Genomic DNA, 6632 nt, shown 5'->3' with positions numbered 1-6632 from the left:
GACCCGCCCTCACTCTCATAATCTCCTTCCTGCCCTCCTTCCTTCCTTCCTTCCTTCCTTCCTTCCTTCCTTCCTTCCTTCCTTCCTTCCTTCCTTCCTTCCTTCCTTCCTTCCTTCCTTCCCTTTTTCCTCCCCTCTTCATTCTCCTTCCTTCCTTCCCATCTTTCCTTCTTTTTCTTTCCTCTTTCCCTTTCTCCTTTCCTGTCCCTTCTTGCATGCTCAAAGGCAAAAGGGGAACCATTTCTCCTTTTGTTTTGTTTTGAGTTTGTTTTGCTAGCAAAGGACCAACACTCAGAGTCTCTGCCAACAAAAACAGAGCCCAGGAGGGCTGCGTGGCCCTGCCGGGCTCCATTTTCACTGGCAGAGGCACCGTGGGCTGGTCCTTCACTGTTTCTAGGGCAGGCTCACGGGCCAGATCTAAGCACCTCGTGGGCCAGATCCAGCCCCTGGGCCTTGAGTTTGACATCCCCGCCGCAGAGGAAAGCATGGAGCCGAGTGTTGGTCAGGATCAGGGCTCGGAGAATGTTACCCTGTCAGCTGGGTCAATGGAGCAGCAACAGGTTGAGACTGAGCCAGTTGAGTTGTAGCAAGTTGGTCAGGAAGCTCCAGGCCATGACCAGGACCGTTAGCAATGAGGAGGAGTTGATCCAAGGACACACAGAGCAGAGAGGAGACAGGCACAATGTTGGTGAGCAAGACTACCCATGAGGAGGCAACCTCACTTCTCATGAAGGGCTGCATTGGGTTGCCTACTTGATCCCACTCTGAGGATTTGAGTGTTGCTAGAGCAACATGCCCACTTCTGTGCTTTGTGTGTCTGTGCCATGTATCTTGACCCTTTGGACTCCTGGACTGCTTCCCTGGACTTTGTGTGTGCCCGTTGGACTCAGTTACTCAGTGACTCTTGCCGTGCCGAACTCGGGATCTGGACATGTGTAACACGGGCTTTCTGAGGACCTGTTTTTTGTGGGGGTTTGAATAAACACCTGTAGATTCTTGTTCTATGTGTGTGTGTGTCTGTGGAGTGGGAAGTGGGGCAGCACAGTAGTAGATTCTATGTATTTTTCTTGTTTTCTAGACATTCCTTTCAATTATAGGACGAAGCCGTAGTACCAAGCCCTATACCTCCTGAATTCAGTTTCAACAAATAAACAAGCTTGTTGTCCTTAGAGGTGTGAGGGTACAATGAAAAACAGGATGTTCACACACACAGATTCTGTACACCCTTGGCCAACTTATCACTGCATGAATACAAGAACATGATGTACAGTACTTGGAGAATTTAACCGAGAACCCCTCCTGCTTTGAAAGGAATGCTAACATAAGCTCTCCTTCATTAAATTAAGTGGAGAGTAGTATTAAATGGGGAGCGGCATTCTAGCCCAGTATTAAATCAGTGGTCTTGTGGGGCAGAAGATGGAGAACAACTGCTGTTGCCACGAGAAACAGCAGCATTAGAGAAAGATAGGAAGGGCAATAGAGATCTAAAAAAAAAAAAAGAAGAAGAGACATTTTTTCTTCTTGTGACAGCCAACTGAGTTTCTTTTGTGCGCTTTTCATTATGTAAAGGGGTCATTTCCATGTAATCTAAAATAGGCTGAAAAGGTGTCAGCTTTCTGAAGTACAGGCAGTCCTTGACTTACAACCACAATTGAGCTTGAGATTTCTGTTGTTAAATGAGACGTTTAAGTGAGTTTTGCCCCATTTTACAACCTGCCTTGTCTCAGTTGCTAAGTGAATCACTGCGGTTGATAAGCCGGTAACCTGGTCGTTAAGTGAATCTGGTTTCCCCATTGACTTTGCTCATCAGAAGATCGCAAAAGGTGATCACATGAACAACGATCGTAAGTAGGAACCAGTTGCCAAGCCCCTGAATGTTGATCTCATGATCATAGGGATACGGCAAAGGTCGTAATGGCGAAAAACAATCATGAGCCATTTTTTTCCCCGTGCTGTTGTAACTTTGAACCGTCACTAAATGAACTGTTGCAAGTCTAGGACTATCCTGTAGTCCAGACAAAAAGCACACCAAGGAGAGCCGGGGTGGTGCAGTGATTGTAATGTAGTATTGCAGGCAAACTCAGCCCACAGCCTGGAGTTCGATCCTGACACGTCCAAGGTCGACTCAGCCTTCCCTCCTTCCGAGGTGGGTAAAATGAGGACCCAGATTGTTGGGGGGGAAATAGACTGACTCTGTAAACTGCTTGGAGAAGGCTGTAAAGCCCTGTGAAGCGGTATATAGGTCTAAGTGCTATTGCTATTGCTGCTAGCTCTAACATTATATTTAAGATATTTAACAGAATCTTGCAGTCGGAAAGTATTGCCCTGACCACATTCCTGCTGCAGTCTAAGCTGCCTCTAACCCTAATGTTAGGGATAACATTGGTTACCTAACTTAGTTTGGGTAAAATAATATATAAACTATGTTAGTGAGTTTAAGTGTATGTATCACTTTAAACTGTAAACCAAGTTTTTGGGTACGGTTGTAAAATCACCATAAGAGGGAGCAAGAGAGCTCACTGTTTGCCCTGGCTTTTACTGGAATGCTGACAATGATGAATTGATGGTGATAACTGCGTGTTTGCTGAGAGAAGAAAAGGGGTTTGGTTTTCTTCATATCTCTGACTGCAAAAGAGATATATCACTGGACTGATTGATTGTAAGTTTAATGAACTCTTCTTCGACACTGGACTTTGCAAACTGAATAACCCCCGGACTGACTGAACTTAGTGTATGAAATATGGACCGTTTGACTATGCTATAACTCTTGCTGGAATAAAAACTATTTAACTTGCACAGTGTATCTGTCTTACTGAGTGTAAGCTACTACAACGTTTTGTCTCACATATCTGCCTGCCTGCTAGACTGCCGTTGCACGTTCTGCTAGGGTGTATATCCCTAACACCTACCATTCACTAATCCAGGGGTCTCCCAACTTTTTTGGCTGAGGAATTCTGGGAGTTGAAGTCCACATGTCTTAAAGTAGTCTGTGGTTTTTCCTCTTTTCTCCCCAGGTCATTTATACATACCGTATATGCCGGCGTATAAGGCGACCCGGCGTATAAGACGACCCCCAACATTTCCACTCAAAATATAGTTTGTTATATACTCGCCCCCTCTTCCGCACGCCTTCCACTTTTGCACTTATTTTTTTTGAGGCACTTTTGTGCACCGTGGAAAGCGAATCCGTGAAGCCGAAAGGAGCAGCCAGCCTTCTCCCAGCTCCCAAGGAAGCGAGGCTCGCACCGCCCGAGCTCCGCTGAGGTATCCGGCTGGGGCTGTCAGGAGTTGTTACCGCTGGCGCGCTCCGCGGCTCCAGTCCCGCGTTGCCTCGGGAAGGGAAAGGCAAAAAGGAAGAGCCGCGGCGGTGCTTTGCAATGGCAGCAGCGGCTCCTGGTTTTGCCTTTCCCTTCCCGAGGCAATGCGGACTGGAGCTCGCTGAGCCGCGCCAGCGTGTCAACTCCTGACAGCCCCAGCCGGATACTCAGCGGAGCTCGGGCGGTGCGAGCCTCGTTCCTTGGGAGCTGGGAGAAGGCTGGCTGCTCCTTTCGGCTTCACGGGATTCGCTTCCACAGTGCGCAAAGTGCCTCAGCCGCGGCAGCCGCAGTGCTTCCCAATTACTATTTGCCGGCGTATAGATGACCCGGCGTATAAGACGACCCCCAATTGGAGGCATGTTTTTCAGGGCAAAAAAGTCGTCTTATACGCCGGCAAATACGTACATTAACTAAGGTAAGGAGCCTTTGTAGGTAAGCAGAGAAATTATTTTGGGGTGGGGAATAGGTCGCAACTACTCTTTATATTTTTAAGGCATGAAAAGTGGGACTTGCTCCCCCCCTACCTGCTCTTATAGCTTGGCACAACATCGTTCTATATTAGGATTTGCAATATGGTGCTAGCTGAACGATTTAGAGCAGGGGTCTCCAAACTTGGCAACTTTAAGACTTGTGGACTTCAACTCCCAGAATTCTCCAGCCAGCAGAGCTGGCTGGAGAATTCTGGGAGTTGAAGTCCACAAGTCTTAAAGTTGCCAAGTTTGAGGACCTCTGATTTAGAGCAGGGGTGTCAAACTGATCCAGCCTGCGGGGTGCTTAGATCTGGCCTGTGAAGGACCAGCCTGTGGTGCCTCTGCCAATGAAAACGGAGCTCGGTAGGGCCTTACGTGCCTCCCACGAGCTCTGTTTTCACTTGGAAAGGGTGGCAGGAGGCTACTGCAGCTGAAAATGGAGCTCGGGAGCCCATTTTCACTGTCAGAGCACTCAGGCCATCACTGGCACCCCTGAGATGAGTGATGTCATGCTGGCCACATCCACCCTGGCCATGCCCACCCCGGTCTTCCAAAGTCAGACACAACCCTGATGTAGCCGTCAATGAAATCAAGTTTGATACCCCTGATTTAAAGGAAAGGAAATGGAAAATTATATTCTTTTGAACCACGTGAGATTGTATTCTTAATAAGAAGACAGAAATCATATAGGGCAGTGGCCCCCAACTTTTTTTGTGCCATGGCCCGGTACCGGCATCACAAAATCATCTGCGGCCCGGTACCGGCATCAGCATGCATGGCAAGGCGAGCCCAGCGACCGGCCAGCCAGCCGTCCCCCACTTCTCCCCGCCACCTTCAACTCCTCCTTTGTACCTTTGTCGATGGGCTTCGGGACGGTCGCTCGGCTCGCCTTGCTTTGGGTGCTGAAAGAATCCTCACGCCTTAGTTTTGTTCGAAGCCGCCGCCCCCTTCGATGAAACTAAGGCGCAAGGATTCCTTCAGGACCCAAACGCCGCTTTCCAACCGGAAAAGCTCACCCGGAAGCACTTTCTCATCAAAACAAGATGGCGGTGCCCAGCAAACCGGCGGCCCGGTAGAAAATGTTCCACGGTCCGGTACCGGTCCGGGGCCCAGTGGTTGGGGACCCCTGATATAGGGTTTTTGATAGTCTTGTATGAGAATGGGCAAGTTTTCAACCTGAGACTAGATAAGGCTGCTTCTCACCTTTGCTGAAGTCTTTAATGGGACTGTGGCTCAGATGTTTGGACTTTTATTTTGTAAACTTATTTGCTGGTTGAACCAATGGGCACGTTCTCATTATTGCTACTGAAAGGGAATCAAATTATTCTGCTACTCGAGGCAAAACAAAGAACAAGAACCCAAGCATCTGTTCCTAAAATTGCAAGAATAAAATAAAATAAAATATAATAAATTGCCTAACAGCTTGCCTCTTTTTCATGATATCTGAAATGACCTGCATAAGGAAGCTGCTTGATTCTGCTTAATGTTACGACCGGTTCACCAAACTGGTTCCTTGATCCCCACCCTTACTTATTCAACAGTGTGATCAACAGAGAGGGACATATTTTAATATAAATTGATATTTCATGAACTTTCAAAGGAGTTGGAAGAATTACAACATGATGTTAACATCATGTCTATCTCGTTTGTGTTTTCCTTAGGCATGTTGAACTTCAAAAAGACAGCATTTAAATAAAAATAATTATATTAATAAGTTAATTTTATGGGGGTTTTTTCCCTCTCCTTACAGGAAGAACGATGATCACCAGCGAGAAGGAGAGAGACATAATGAAAAGTAAATGAGGAATCTACCACTAAGAAGAAGATGCAGAAAAACGGGGAAATGCCTAGGATAGACAACAGTGGTCTTGCGTTCAATTGACAGAGAACAAAATTTATCTTCTTGTGAGGATGGGACTGGAAATTAATCTTGTATTAAGGAATGAATATCAACCTTCATTCTGGTCTCGCTCAAGAAAACTGCTGACGGAGCCCATGAAAAATAGAAGTTTCAGGTATAAATGTTGCTTTCTAAAGCCTGTAGCAGGAAGTCCATATCTGTCAAAACCAATGGGATATTAAACATATTCTAGAACAGTGGTGGCTAACCTTCTGGGGCTCCTGTGCAAAAAATTGTGCGTGCGCCAGCACCCAGAATGCAATGCGCGCCCCCCCTTACCTACGCTGCGCCTCACAGCTGATTTTTTTTCCGGTTGGTTTGAAGCCTTTTTCGGCCTCCCAGAGGCTTGGGGAAAAGCCTCTGCAAGGCTTTTCAGGCTGAATTATAGGCCCATTTCGTCACTTCTGGTATTACAGGAGGTGATAAATGGGCCTATTGTTCTGAAAAACCTTTGCAGAGGCTTTTTCCAAGTCTCTGGGAGGCCAAAAAAGACCTCAAACCAACCAAAAAAAATCAGCCGTGAGGCATGTGCATGCGCAGTGAGGTAAGCTTGCCTGTGGCTTGCGTGCCAATACAAATGGCTCTGCGTGCCATAGGTTCGCCATCACAGTTCTAGAATTTAAAGTTCATGACGTTGCATTTCCAGGAATTGAAAGATGAGGAGAGTCATTTAAAACTAGTTTTTTCCACCCAATCCCTCATCTAAATTGACGCTTTTAAGTTAGAAAGTTCATTTTGGAAAAACATTTGGAGCTCTTCTTCCTTGCCTATTCCCGCAAGTGCAGGGTCCATTTTTCAGGTCATTGAATGCCACTTTGCATGGTCAGCTGCGTCTCCAGGGCGCAGGCTCTCAGTTTGCATATCTTTGTTGATAGTATCTTGCCATCTCTGGTTTGGGCGCCCTCGAGGTTGCTGGCCATTGACTTCTAGTTGGTAGGCAGTCTT

The 6632-nt window shown here is 46.9% G+C and overlaps 1 protein-coding gene across 2 annotated transcripts in view; it reads left to right on the top strand.

Moving 5' to 3' along the window:
• The window catches only part of MAPK4 (mitogen-activated protein kinase 4), a 112762-nt gene that overhangs the window by 54199 nt on the left and 51931 nt on the right, over nucleotides 1-6632 (top strand). For both annotated transcript variants that reach the window (XM_026666304.2, XM_087958637.1), the window contains one exon: nucleotides 5538-5802. The gene's annotated coding sequence lies outside the window, so the exon portion shown is untranslated. The remainder of the gene's footprint in view (nucleotides 1-5537; nucleotides 5803-6632) is intronic.

This window comes from Notechis scutatus, chromosome 2 (genome assembly GCF_049901735.1).
Source record: "Notechis scutatus isolate UNSWTSFEM ecotype Mainland chromosome 2, rNotScu1.2, whole genome shotgun sequence".
Lineage (NCBI taxonomy): Eukaryota > Metazoa > Chordata > Lepidosauria > Squamata > Elapidae > Notechis > Notechis scutatus.
The sequence above is the reverse complement of the archived record's forward strand: the minus strand, read 5'-3'. Positions and strand labels throughout refer to the sequence as shown.